This window comes from Sturnus vulgaris, chromosome 1 (genome assembly GCF_052056855.1).
Source record: "Sturnus vulgaris isolate bStuVul1 chromosome 1, bStuVul1.hap1, whole genome shotgun sequence".
Classification (NCBI taxonomy): Eukaryota; Metazoa; Chordata; class Aves; order Passeriformes; family Sturnidae; genus Sturnus; species Sturnus vulgaris.
Genome location: NC_142243.1, coordinates 48,754,944 through 48,768,104, shown reverse-complemented (window position 1 = coordinate 48,768,104; position 13,161 = coordinate 48,754,944). Strand labels below are relative to the sequence as shown.

The 13,161-nt window shown below is 38.3% G+C and overlaps 1 protein-coding gene across 14 annotated transcripts in view; it reads left to right on the top strand.

The window, feature by feature from the left end:
- Positions 1–13,161, top strand: part of ELMO1 (engulfment and cell motility 1) — a 321,603-nt gene that overhangs the window by 20,809 nt on the left and 287,633 nt on the right. The window lies entirely within an intron of this gene.

Below are 13,161 nucleotides of genomic sequence, written 5' to 3'. Positions count from 1 at the left end.
ATCTGTTAAGTGCTGAAGAGCTGGAAAAAGCTTTGCAAAAGTCTGGGAAGCAATTTTCATTTGAAGGCTTATGTGTAATTAAGAGTTGGACTCAATGATCCTTGTGGATCCCTTCAACTCCAAATTCTGTGAATCTCTGTAGTGATAGCCTCTTTGGTAGTCATTTACCACCTTATTCTCTAGAGTTATGACATTGCATATGAATCACACTTTCATATGGGTCTAATTTGTTTATTAACTCCACTTTGCTGTCATCTGTCAGAAAAAGCATATTATTTCTGAGATTACTCAGAAAGCTGGCACCGTGAAGTGTTTTACGGAAAAGCAAACAAAAAAAGCACCACCCTGTACAGTTACCAAGAGTGTATCTGCTGTCCTTTTCACTTGGAGTACCACCAAATTGGAGAAAAACTAGTCTCCTATCAAGAAAAGAAAACAAACAAACAGTGCCTTATTCTCTCTTACGTTTGTAAGTGATGAGAAAGCAAGAAAGCTGGTATAGGTGGAGGATTTCAGAGCAGGGGGGTAAAGACATTTATTAATAAAACAAAGCCCCATTTATGTGAAGCCCATCTGTGACAGCACTGTTTTTACACTGCCAAAAGAAGTCTTGGCTAGTTCTCTCACAAACTTTATAAAGAAATGTGACATGGTGGATCTCTAGTAATGAACATACTCCCAAGGCTGAGAGGTTTGCCATAAAAGTGATTTATTTTTGTTTTCCTAACTGCATAACTATTTGTATTACACTAAACAGCTGATATTGAATTCCTTCACATCAGATGAGTCTCCTGAATAGCCATGTTGGTTGTTCTAAAAGTTTTGTAAAGCAGGGTTGTTCTGGTCTATCTTTCTACCATTACAGCAGCTTACAGCAGTTCTGTCTTAAGTTTATATTCTAAGTATCAGGTTCCTTCAATTTTCTATCCTCATCATACACTTCTTTCAGACTACTTAAGTCATCCTTCATGCTTCTCCTCACTGTACTAATAGTGATTCTAAGCTTGTTGGGTTTTGTTTCATCTTGACTTTGGCTTTTTCTCTGCTACTTTTATGTCTGAAATGACTTAACAAATTCTGCTCCATTACACTTGCCTACTTGTCAGCAAATCTGTAGCAGGAACTTTAGCTCAGGGGTGCTGACAGGAAGCAATCAAATCCAAAACACAATCAAAATATTCTTCATCATCACTGGCTTCTTTCTGCATCTTGTCTATTCCCTTTTGTCATTTATATTGTCAGTTTCTTAAAGCAAAACCAATTTTCTTTGTAATTTGATTAACACTGAGCACTTTAAAGGTACTTTATAAATACCAAATCAAATAATTTATATCCACAGGCCATATATAATAGCCTGTTTTGATACAAATCTCATAGACATGTCTTTTATGTTGCCTGTCCCTATTTTTTATCCACCTTGCAAAGCAGCAATTACACAGTCCAGTCTAGTACTGGAAAACAATGCTTTGAATTATCTTACAGGTAGATTTTCTTATGATTCTGTGGGGTGTTTTTGGTCATGCTGGTTTTGGGGAGGGTATTTTGGTTGGAGTTTTGGGGTTGTTTTTTTGTTTTGGTTTGGTTTTTTTCCTTAATTGATTGTGTCACTGAGGTTCAAGGTATGTTACCATTACAATGGTGCCTGGATGGCACCTTATATTATGTAGCTCATTGTAACTGTGAAGCCAGCTGCATCAGGGTGGATAAACTTTGCCCCCTCAAGATAGTTGTATTTGGGGAACTGATTGATACCCTTCTATATAGCTCTGAACCTTGTCATTGCTGCACATTTCTGCTGTTTTCTAATTAATTTGCAGTTGTTGGTTACTTTTTTCTTCTGCTGGAGCCTGTGTTTTTAAAATTGTTGTAAAAAGGCTGTGGGGAGGAACATCAATCCACACTGAACTGGGAACTTACTAGGGCATTACAATGATGACCAAGCTGTGTGGCAGGTGCATATCATGGTCACATCTTGGCTTGTGGAGGACTGACCCCATCTGTTCTCCACACAGGAGTTTTCTTCTGTACTGATGTAGCCTCTGAAGATAATGGCATTATCTCACAGATTAAAGTTAAAACCACACTGTGACTTGAGCTTAGAACTATCTTTAGGTAAAGATCCAGCCAAAGGCTTTAAGAGGCATCTGTGCCTTGTCAGGCCACCCGTGCTAGTGGCTATTGCATTCCATGTGAACTTTCTGTATTTCCTCACCACATAGACTGTTTTAATTCTGAAAGAGTCTGTTTCAAATGCCATCTCTTTTGGCTGGGGAGTGAATATTCTCCAAGTTTAATCTTAATCAAAGAAGTAACATCAGAAAAAAGTCTCATTTGCTTTTGCAATGGCAATGTAATTCATCTTGTACTCTTGGTGTGACACAAGTATTTGCAAATACTTTATATTTTGTGCAGTGAACAGTCGTAGTTGCATCTGCTCCATGTTATACTGTATATACACCATGAGCTCTGTGAGTTATCCATCTGTGTTTCACCACACTTTTAGTAGTTATTCCAGGCATATGATGGAATAAAAGAATCCATTTCTCTGGGTTGTCATTTTGCACATATTCAGTTAAGTTGCGTATGCTTATCCTTGTTTCATGCCAGATTTTGTTCCCAGGTACATTTAATAGGCACAGGATGAATGCTTTTCATGTCATGTTTATGTTGCTTGCATGTTTGGTGAGAAGTTGTATCTTTTTCACTTTTCCAACCCTATGTAATTCTTACAAGAACAACTGAGGTTTGGGATCACGTCACAGGAGAAGATCTTGAGTTTTGTTTCTTGCTCTCAAAGTAGAGTAAGTTTAAATTATCATGGATCTATTTGAATGCTGATTTTGCTCCTGTATTCTCTTTTTTTTTTGTATGCTTCTAAAGCTAGCAATTACCTACTAGTTCTTTATTAATTTAGTAGGTAATTCTGTCTAGTATTGCTGTCTTAGAGAGGCACTGTGAGAATAAATGCACTAAAGGTCGTCAGGCATTTAGTTCTGTAATAATTTCCCACATAAGAATTTAGAAAGAGAGATTATTTGCATGTATGCAGTTAAAATTATTCAGGAATTCTGAGACTTTGCGAACAGTAATCAGTTAATGGAGTGCAGCAAAAAAGAAGCAACTATATAGCTGCCGAATATTTTACTGTGATTAAGAATAAATTTACATTTTCAAATACATGCTTTGACTGAATACCATAAATCTATGATTACACATTTGTGGCTATAGAAGTGTGTATACAAATGTTGGGGAGATGTAGTGTGAAATAGCACATAAATAACAAAGCATAGATGAAATGTTTAGAATGACTTTAAATTAATGAGAGACACTTCTTTAAATTGGATCATTCTTCAAGGAATACTGCCCTCTGTTCTAGATTACAAATCTCTGCTATTAAGTATTTTTCTGTGGTTTTGTGATAGAGTGGGAGGAGATGCATTTCTAGTTTCATCTGTATTCTTGAATTAACTATTAACTATGAAAAGGGGTGAGTTCTTAATTTAACTAACTTAAGCTAAAATCTTAGTGGAAACAAACTTTATAGTCTTCTGCACAAGCTTCCACAACTTATTAAAATAATTGTTTTACTTTTATTAGTTGATCATGTCAGGAATATAGGTTTCTCACAACAAGACCAAGACTTCAAATACCAGCTTGCTGTGCATTAGTTCCTGCCACTTTTAATAGCTGAGCCTTTTTGCCTTTGCTTGCACCTTTGGCCACTGACGTATTTTCACTCTTGGTTAGGGCAAGGTGGTTTTCTATTTTCTTATTTGGGTGACCTGCCATGAAGCTTGGTAGAACTTCTTTGCTTGAGTTTCAGGTCTCACTTCAGCTGTGGCTTCTGATGCTGGCTCCTTTTGAGGCCCAGCTCACTGTAAGGGAGTGGATGGCTCAGGTAGGATGTTTGCCATGAGCTGCATGCAGAACCTGGCCTACAGAACAGTTTCTATGGCTTTGCTGTGGAGCAGTGGATGTTGTGGGAAGATGAATTTAGGAAGAAGTACATGTCCAGCTGTAGTTATGCACTGCCTGCTGTTCAGAACTGCAAGCCAGGGTCCTCCTGCCTTTCACAAGTAAGTTTGTAAGCTGCTGTCTGTCTCTCATACAGAGAGAACTCAGTTGTCTTCGTGAAGAGTTGTAGATATTGACTAGATATGAAGAAGCTTTGCCCTACAGAAGGGTCAGGCCACTTCTTATGCCCTCCAAAAACCTTCTGCAAGGCTGACATCACTGAACCTCACATTTGGTGAGGGAGGCACATATTATTTGTCTGAAGTTAAGAAATCTGCATGAAATTAAATTTAGCAAGATGTATCGTCCCATCTGTAAGCAAATATCAATCTTGACAGTAGTAGATAAAAGATCAGATATCAATATGAAAACTTTCCTTTGGATTTAAAGGATAGTAGAACTGAGAGATCTAGTTGAGACATTGAATCTGTTTTTTGCTGCAAGCTCAAAAATAAATATTTGATTTCCAGTAGATAGGAAACATTGAATCTGATATTCAGGTTATCTGAATTCTGTTACTTAAGTGTATGTATGTGGGAGATTGGTGTGTTATAAGGGAATTTATAGGTCACCAGCAACTCATCATTGATCTCGGTCTTTTATGCTAAGTATAAGATAGTTTATCTTCTTCGAGAAAGCTGCCTATTCATTTAGCATATGCTTAGGATTTGCCTATATAGGAACACTTGGAAGAATTAATCCAGACTAAGATATGCTTTGAAAGTGGATTGAATTACATAGTACTGCTATACAAGACACTAAGCAGAATTAAATTTGCTTTAGTTTTAGTTTCTTTACTTCCTTAGTTAAGTAAATTTAATCAAATTAAAGGCATTTAAATTTTACACAAATGCCTGTTGAAGTTTAATGTAACCTTATTAACCTGCTTTTAGTAATGTTTATCTGCATTTACTTTCATTTTTTCTTGTAAGCAAATTGAAGGAATGTTCAAACAAGTGGAAGTCAATATTAGCCAGTTCAGTGTACATTCATAGTTTTGATATCTTGTGCACAAACATTCTGAGATTGACCAACCCTGTCTCGCCACTTACTTATTCTACCCTTCTTCTAATGCTCACATGTGTCATTTGCAAATTGTCAGTAATTGTTTTTATTTCCTCAAAGAGCTCTCTGTATGAGAAATGCTAGGCAATGGCTGTGGTGGTATTTGATTAACATCCTGATGGAAATCCAAAGTTTGGCTTTGTTAATTACTCTAAAGGTGAGGGTTGAGTTGGGAAAAATGGATGATTTACAGGAACTTTACCCATGAGTATAGTTTTTTTTCCTGTGAGATTATGTCAGATACAAACTATTGGTTTTAATGTTACACAGAGTTCAGGCATCTACATCTGCTTTTGGTGCACCAGGCTTAGTATCTACGTGGAGATAAAATGTTACTCAGTCTTTTGTAGAGCCTGAGATGAGGGGGTATACACATTAATCAACATATGTTAAATATGGGATTTTGTATCCTTTATAGAAGTGGAGACAAAATATGAGAGGACCTTTTAAAATACACTGCTTTTTTTGTTGTTTTTTATTGTTTGAGGCTAGATATAAGTCCAGTGACATGGGATTCTTGAGAATAGTAAATATTCTTATGCACAAATATGAATAAATTGCTCTAAAGTTTAATGACAATTTACTCATTGGCATTGCAGTATGAGGGCCGTATAATGTTGCTGTCTGAGGAGACAGACAGTAATTGTAAGTGTTCCTTCTGAATATGCAGAATGGTGATCTCTGGTATGTGTTTTTCCTGTACATGGCAGCATCTAGCAGTGTGCAGTTGTAACATCTGATGATTTAAATTGCCAAATAATGCCTTTACACTCAAATCCGTAAGAAACCAACCTTTTCCTCTCCCACCCACAGCCCCATTGAGAAATGTACTGAGATGCAAAAAGTATGTCAAATATGCATTTAGATGCCTTGGTTCTCTGATGTTTCATTTGATATGTTCTACATGTGACTTTGAAGCATAATAGCACATTGTCCTAAACTCATGGACGTAGTCAGTGTTTGATCTCTTCAACTGAACAAACGAATTGTTTTAATGCTTTTTAATGACCTTTTAAATAGGAGAATTGATTTTGTACATTTTTAAAGGGAAACCAGGATATAGCTGAGTCTTTTTTTTCTTTTGGGTTTGAGCAAAGTAATCACAGATTTAATCACAGAAAGTAAGTTGAAAGGGACTCACAAGGATCACTGAGTCCAAAAGTTAGCAACAGCTTTGGAAATTCAGATCCTTAAAATATACACATTCTAGTGATAGAATTGGAGGAGTTGGAATTCTGTTTACCTGCTGATGTTCACAAAATTTCTAGATGGTGCACATTAAAGGCAGAAGCTTATAGCTTTGCTTTTTAAAGTCACATTCCTGTGAATATAGCACAGGTGAGGGAGAAGGAAAGAATGCAAAAAACATACTTAGCAAATACTGGTTTGTGGTAATAGCTATTCTTGTCACTGTCCTGGGGTACAATGCAAAAATGTGTATTCTATCACCATCTGTTGAAATGTGGGAGGGGTGGTGATCCTTATCTCTGTGGGAGATATCCTCTGCTGATGTGCCATCTGATAAGATCGGGGGATGATCATCGTTATCTATTCACAACCCATCCTTCCTCCAGAAGATATATTCTGTTAATGGGCCATTAAGTCCTATTGTGTGACTGATAAGATTACATCATCCCATTGGGAGATGCCCCAACCAGGGGCAGGAGCCAAGCCTTTCCTACCTAGATAAAAAACTGGGGTTTGGGACCCGAGGGCAGACCTTTCTACTGGATCCCAGAGGAAAGTCGGACCTTTTCCACATCATAGTTGGATCTTCGGAGGAAAACTGCACCTTCTACAGGAGCACTGCTTCAACAGAACCACATCTGTCATCCAGGAGGACTGCAGCCACCATTTATAGGGACTGCTACCAACACCCTGACTGACAGGGCGTCAGGTTGTATTTCTGACTGTGTTGGTGGTTGTTTCTCTTATATTATTGCATATATTTTATTTTTTCTTTTTTCTCCTATTAAATTGTATTACTGACTTGGAGTCTCACACTGGTTTTACTTTCAAACCAACACAGTCACCTTCTGGCAGTATTTTTGAAATACTAAGTTTTAAGCCAGGAAGCATCAGCTGTGGATAAAGGTAAGTCAAATGATAGCTAGTTGAATGTAAGCAGATCAAACATGCTCTATACTTAGCCAGCATTTTTGAAATATTGCTAAAATTAGCTTTGTAGAGATGTGCAGCTGATGTGGAGTGGGGGTTAGCTCTGTTGGATAGGACTGAAACAAAAATCTTGCCATAAGATTGTTTTTAAAATTATCCTTGCTTTTGCTTCCTGCTCTTCCACCCTCGTTTTTGAAATAATGCTACATCTAGACATACCAATTTGACTATTATGCTTTTTGTATGGTTCATGGTTCTACAATTAGGTAAGAGTATGAGCAAAATGTAAATTCTTTGGTAACTTGGTAGAAGATACTATTTCATCACAAATGCTATTTAATTTTTGCAAAAGAACCTCCCACGCTGAATGTTCTTTTGAGTTACTTGAGGTTGATTTTTCATGAGTAAAATTCTTAGTCATCTTCAGAATCTATGCAATATCTTAAGGAAATAGAGATTTTGCACATTTCAGTGGTTCATTGGTCTCCTTTTGTACTTCTCTTGACTCCTTGCTTTGTATGTAAGAAGCTGCTCTTCTGCCTGTAGCACTAGCCTTGAACCTGGGAATGAAGCAGCAAAATCCTTCCCTCAGGAAAACCAACAGCAAAGAAATTTGCATTCATTTTCTACTTTATGCCTTGACATTGACTTTCTGTGTGACCTTGGTGTGAAGGTCTTAGCAGCAGAATTTATGCAGATAATCTGCACCTTGTTCTGCAGAACAGGAATGTATCTTGGGCATGTGACAAAGTTTTATACGAGCAAATGATACGCTTGGCAGTTCATGTTTTCCTCTCCTATGTAGCAGAACTCTTGAGGATGTATGAGATCCTTCATGTTTTGTCAAAATAGCCTATCAAAGCAAGATGCATCTTCACTTTGGCTGAAGTCTTGCCTTGACCCTCTGCCCCACAGCTGCACATCTTACGTAGGGTATATCATGTACAATCTTGGATGAGTAATTTTGTGGAGGGGAGTAGAGTACTAGAGTGCTGTGCAAATTTGCTCTTGCTAACAGAAGCCTGTAGATGAATCAGAGCACATAGTGAACAGAAGCCCATTGATGAATCAGAGCACTTTTTTGTACCTGGGTAAGGATATACATTTGCATATCTAATAGTATATGCCAATAATATGTAAACTAGAAAGTTTCAGGACATCCCCGTGAAGTGTTTTGGGGTCACAAAAAGTTGTCAGTGAAAAAAGCTTCAGTGGCTTTATTGCAAATATCCACTCTTGATGTTACTCTAAAAGCCTGAGCTCATGAATCATAGAATAGTTGGATTTGGCAAGGACCTTAAGGATCATAAAGTTCCAATCCCCCTGCCATAGGCAGGTACACCTTACACTACACCAGGCTGCTCAAGGCCCTATCCAAGGTGGCCTTGAACACTGCTAGGGATGGGGCATCCACAGTGTCTCTGGGACACTTGTTCCAGTGTCTCACTGCTCAAAGATGTTTTTCCTAATGTCTAACCTAGACCCACCCTCTTTCAGTTTAAAGTTATTACTCCTTGTCTTATCACAATATGCCTTTCCCATCTTTCTTGTTGGCCTCCTTTAGGTACTGAAAGGCTGCTCTAATGTCTTCACAGAACCTTCTCTTTTCCAGGTGATCAGGCCGAAACCTCTAAGCCTGTCATCATAGGAGAGGTGTTTAATCCCTCTGATCATCTTTGTGGCCCTCCTCTGGACCTGCTCCAACAGGTCTTAAGAGTCCTGCCCTTTGGGAAAAAAGGGAAATAAGGAAGACCTTGGGAAGTACCAGTAAATCTTACCTTTTGCCTGGGAAGATCATGGGGCAGATCCTCCTGGAAACTGTGCTAAGGCACATGGAAAGTTAAGAAGCTGATTGATGAGAGCCAACATGGCTTCCCTAAGGGCAATTTGTGACTGAAAAATTTGCTGACCCTCTACAAAGGGGTTATGGCATTGGTGGATAAGGGAAGAACAAATGGCATCAAATCTATCTGGACTTGTGCAGACATTTGACACTGTCCAGCACAATATCCTTGTCTCTAACTGGAGAGACATAGATTTGATTGATGAACCAACTTGTAGATAATAAATTGTGTGCAAAGTCACAGTCAGAGAGCTGTGGTCAATAGCTCTATGTCCAAGTGGAGAACAGTGATGAGTGGCATTCCTCAGGGGTCGTTAATGAGACCAGCCTTGTTGAACACCTTTGTCAGGGACATGGACCATGAGATTGAGGGTATACAGCAAATTTGCTGACGACACCAAGCTACGTAGGGAGGTTGACAGGATGGATGGAAAGGATGGCATCCAGAAGAATATGGACAGTTGAGAGATAGGTCTGTTGGTCTTGGTCTTGTTAAACCTCCTATTATTGGATTCAGCCTGTCTATCCAGCCTCTCCAGGTTTCTTTGCAGAGCACTCCTATGCTACAGCAGATCGACAGTCTCCTCGCCCCCAACTTTGTGTCATCTGCAAATTTGCTAATGGTGGACTCCGTCCCCTCATCCAGGTTATCAATTATGATATTAAACCAGACTGGGCCAAACACAGATTCCTAGGGGGCAGCACTGGTCGCCAGCTGGATGCAGCATCATTCCCTACCACTCTCTGGGCCTGGCTGTCCAGACACTTCTTAACCCAGCAAATAGTGCACCTGTCCAAGCCATGGGCTGATAGCCTTTCCAGAAGTATCCTGTGGGAGATGGACTGAGTTTCCCCTCCCTCAGCAGCTTTAGTTTAAAGCCCTCCTCATCAGCTTGGCAAGCCTGTCAGCCTAAATGACTGCATTTAAAAAAAGGTTTGTTTGGGGGGACAACAACTCTCATTAGTCTAATTGCTGTTGCTGAAGAATGTAAACAATTTAAGTTGCAAACAAGTGTTTTCTGTCACGAAGTGCAAGCAGCAGACTTGAAAGCTAAATTCAAGTTAGAGAATACATGCTTTGAACTTGCTTAGGTCTGTATCAGTCTGACAGAAAAGTATAGCTGATAGCTATGGGGTAAAGAGTGTGATGGAAAAGTAAAAGAAAGAAGGCTGTTGTGTATGGGAAGGAGTGAGTCAGTAACATATGGTCTGTAAAACATGAAGACATTTTATAATGTGCAATAAAATTATTGTCTCTCAATCTCATCTTTTGTTATGTATTAAGGCTATGATCTAAGACTTGTTTCTGGAAGGCTGGTGGTGGATGGGGTTTTTGTGAGGGATTTTTTTGGTGTTTGTTTTTATTTCTTTTTTTAATGTGTCCAATGATATATGTTTTTTTCTTGTTACCCATGTGAGTTTGCCCTGGTGCAACTATGTGAATTTAGCAATAGTTAATTTAAAATTACCATGTAAAACTAATTAATGAAATAATACCTATATTTTTTTTCAAACAGCACAAATTAATAGTCACCTTAGTAGTGAAGACAATGAATACCAGCTGATAAAAGTAGTTCTTGATTTATATTTAGATATTGGGGTAGCAAACGTTAGGGTTAAATGCCTTTAGAATACACCTAGCAAGATAGATAACGGAATACACCTATAGAAGATAACAGTTGATTTGAAACAGGTATTTAGGAAAACTTAAAATTATAATTTTGAAGGTTGCTGCAGCTACATTTACTATTTGGTTCAGCCTCAGAAAAACTCATAAAGGTACAGCTAATTTGGAGGGCATGCCTTAATGCTTTGCAATGCAGTGTGTCTATTATGAGGGGATGTGTGCCATATTTGGGCTCTTTCCTATTGCACAGCTTGTGTTCTGGGGCCATTCTCAAATCATGGAGCTTCTTGAGAGGTATAGCTGTGCCACATGCACAGGATATTTAATTACTTTACAAAATGCAGTTTTATATTGGAAGTGGTGTAGTTTTTTGCTAGTCATATTGCTAAGGGGAATATTAAAGTGATTTTACCCTATGCGCCAGTAGGGAACATAGGAGAACTAATATGAGCTATACTTGCTTCCAAGAGGATAGAATGGAGCTATGTAAACTTAGTAAATAAAAGCTCAAATAAAATCACAGTGACTTTAATTTGAATTTTTTTGTTGATTAAAAACTTACTCATTACAAGTCTAAAATCATCTTTACTTTGAAGTGAGGTTTGAGTTTATGATATAACAAGGAAGTCTTATTCCATCAGATGCATATTATTTTACTGTTCGAGTTTTCTTTGCAAATGAAAAGAAAAAAAGCTTTTTCCTTGATACGAAAAACCAATTATTGTGCTGTTGGGAAAGGGCTTTAATGACCCTAGCTTGCTTAATGATAGCATTATCAAATAAATCCCCATTCACAGATTAATAGGGTGATATTTTTTATTCTGAATTGTCTTTGAAACTGTCATTTAATCTCAAATTATTTGTAGTGTGATAGTTGTTGGGTGGAGATTTGCTTGGATTTTTTTATTTCTTTGTTTGTTTGTTTTTCAGGTCAATATGAAGACATTTCAGCAAGTTTTAATTTTGTTTTGATGAGGCAAGATTAATTTTTTTGCCAATCCCTGTAAAAAGTTTAGTTAATGTTGTAGTTTAGGTGCTAATGTGAACTTACTGTGTCAGATTTATAAGTAACCTTTAAAAGTAATCATATTAATAAAAAAAGCTTCTCACAATAGTACAGCTTCTTAAACGCTGAACATGCAGGGATTTTCTTTAAATGGTAGAGAGGCTGGGTAGGGCTGGGACTGAATTTGTTCTGTTTTCAGATTGTGGTATGTTGCCGTTTTAGCAGAGGCTGGAAGAAGCAAATTAATTGCTGTTGTGGTGTAGAGGCATGTCAAAGTTTGAAGAATTATGGAGTTTGTGTTGTGCTGAATAGGAGTGGTGAAGTACAGATAACAGGACACAGCTGTAGCCACAAATTAGGCCTCTCAATTTGATGCTGAAAGTATTGCATTAGAATTGCTTTTCTACGATTGCCGTGTGGAAAGTCTGATGAATAAAACCAGATCTGAAACAGGGAAGCTAAAAATCCATGCTGCTGCTGCAAAAAGATTTTGGGGCTTCATTGTTGTGAAACAAAGGTGACAACTTTACTAAAGCAAGAACAGTGCTCAGGAGCTTATTGAGCCTCAAGAAATGCCACTGGTTTTGAATCTTAGCCATTGCTTAAAGGACTAGAGTTCTCAGTGACTCCTTCATCTTACAGCCAGCATGGCCTGGGGGAGGATGGGAGCTATTATCCATCCATGATATCACAGCACCTGTTTTTACATGGACTCCCACAAGAGTTGGGAACATGGGGTTTATCAGGAGGTGTTTCTGGAAGCTGCATAAACTTTGATCCAACTGAAGTACTGTGCAGAGGCTTTCCTATATAGAAAAGATCCAGTGAGCACCAGGTTATGAACTCTTGTGGGCACAGAAAACTTCAGCATACAACTATTGCTCTTGCATTCTGTGTAGCTACCCTATTGCTGTGGGAATATTAATGCTCCAGGTATTTCCAGGCACAGGATAGTTGCAATGTAGTTACAGATCAGATCTAATTTACAAGAATAATACTCAGCAGTGATACTTTTATTAGCAGGAATGTTAAGAACAACCCCAAATTTACATGCCTGTTTACATGTTTAGGTTGGCTATTAGACATGCTAGGTTCGCAGATGGTCCAAGAGCAAGAGCATGAACTGGGGTGGACTGGCTGAAGCTGTCACAGCTGTTTTGTAGTTGTATGTCGCATTGAATTCCTATAAAACCAAGAGATTGTTATGACCAGGCAACATCTGCATGCAAATTTGCTTATCCCACAAAACCAGATCCTGTGTAGGGCTGGAACCAAGGAGATGCTGAGTAATAAAAGACTGTGCAAAGTGTCCTCCTCCCCTTCCTCAAATGTTCTCATTCAGTGAGTGTAACTCTATCTTGACCTGCAACATCCTGTTAATTGTTTTTGTCCTAGGAGTTTCCTGAATGCCCCATGGAAAATGTGACACACTTTAAAATTTAGAATAAATATCTTCTGCAATGAGGCACAACCAAAATGATAAAACCT